Raw genomic sequence first — 2063 nt, 5'->3', positions numbered from 1 at the left:
CTCAAGGCAGTAAAAACATGTGACCATGATAGCGTGCCAGTTTGGGGCTTAGCAGTCTTGAATGCTTCTGTTTTTCTTTCACAATGCTGCCATCTCCGTGAAAAAAAGCCCATGCTAGGCAGCTGGAGGATGACATACCATGGGGAGGAGAAGCAAGGTGTCCCTGTTGACAGCTCCAGAAGCGCACATCCAGAAGCACAGCTGCCTAGTTAACAAGCAGCTGATAACACATGTCTGAAGGAGCTCAGCTGAGATCAGAAGAATTGCTCCACTGAGCCCAGCTTAAATGACTGACCATCTCAATTGTGAGCTAAGAAGCCTTAGCTGGGTTGGGCGCAGTGGCTCACGCCTGTAATCCCAGCACTTTGGGAGGCCGGGGTGGGCGGATTACCTGAGGTCAGCAGTTTGAGACCAGCCTGACCAACAAGGAGAAACCCCATCTCTACTAAAAATACAAAATTAGCCAGGCATGGTGGCGCATACCTGTAATCCAGCTACTCGGGAGGCTGAGGCAGGAGAATCACTTGAACCCAGGAGGCGGAGGTTGCGGTGAGCTGAGATCGTGCCATTGCACTCTAGTTTGGGCAACAAGAGCGAAACTCTGTATTTAAAAAAAAAAAGGCCTTGGTTGGTTTGTTATGCTGCAATACCTAACTAATACATGCACACAGTGCAGATAGGATGCCAGGATTTAATGACAGGTTGATTACTGGTTGTTATAGTTACCTTCCAACAGTTGGCACCCTAAAAGTGCTGATTTTTTTTTTCTGCTCTAAAGTTGGATGTTTTGTAAGATAATATTGAGTAATGCAGAAAAATATGTAGGCATGTTTGCATGTGATTGGTACTTGTACTCACATAATCCCCACACCACAGGAGAAAGCAGATAAACACAATCTGGCCACTAGGGCCAGGCCAAATAGCAAAATAAGTTTACCTTTAATCTGTTTTCTCTATACCTAAACACTGGAAGTGATGACTGTGGAGAGATCTGAAGACATAGAGTTTAATCTCCTGTGGCCCCATCATCTTTTGGTTACTGTCTGATCTCTGGAAGAAAGGTGGGCAACAGGTGGCCAGCAGTGGTGTACCTGTGGTTATTTTATTCTTGCTGCCCTCTGCTCTTTCTATGGTGACTATCTTGTTCCACCCTCAAAACTGTAGAAAGATGTTGGTAAAGAGAGGCTGTCCCCTCACTTCTGGCAGAAAAGGGGTGTTCAGACCCTTCACCCTCCTGATGTCAGGGCTGCATTTCAATGTGGCAGCTATTGGCCATGTGTAGCTACTGGCTGCCTGGAATGTGGCTGGTCTGAATTGCAATGTGCTAGAAAGGTAAAATAGAGTTAATTTCAAAGATTCAGTTCCAAATAAATATATATACTTTATTAATAATTACATATCGCTCACATATTAGAATAAGGTTTTAGATATTGGGTTAAATTGTTACAATCAATTCCACCTGTTTCTTGTTTCTTTTTAAAGTTTGGCTGCTAAAAAATGTACAATTCACGTGTCGCCCACATTTTATTTTAGAGGATTGCCTTCTTTTTAAAATTTCAGGCTGCCTGCTTAAAAAAACAGAAGTTGGCTGGGCTCTGTGGCTCACACCTGTAATCCCAGCACTTTGGGAGACCGAGGCGGGCGGATCACAAGATCAAGAGATCAAGACCATCCTGGCCAACATGGTGAAACCCCGTCTCTACTAAAAATACAAAAATTAGCTGGGTGTGGTGGCGTGCGCCTGTAGTCCCAGTTCCTCGGGAGGCTGAGACAGGAGAATCGCTTGAACCTGGGAGGCGGAGGTTGCAGCGAGTTGAGCTCGTGCCACTGCACTCCAGCCTGGCAACAGAGCTAGACTCTGTCTCAAAAACCAAAAACCAAAAACAAAACAAAACAAAACAACAAAACCAGAAGCCAGGAAGGTCACAAAATCTGAAAATTTTGAATAATTGGTATTATATTCTTTGCATTTGTGAATAGACATATAATATACTATTTATAAATGCATATGGCCTTATTCACAAGGTTAAATGCAAATACTGTCTGGGGTGGGCCTGACTCAG

Source organism: Pan paniscus, chromosome 6 (genome assembly GCF_029289425.2).
Source record: "Pan paniscus chromosome 6, NHGRI_mPanPan1-v2.0_pri, whole genome shotgun sequence".
In the NCBI taxonomy this organism is placed as follows: domain Eukaryota; kingdom Metazoa; phylum Chordata; class Mammalia; order Primates; family Hominidae; genus Pan; species Pan paniscus.
This window is presented reverse-complemented; position numbering follows the sequence as displayed.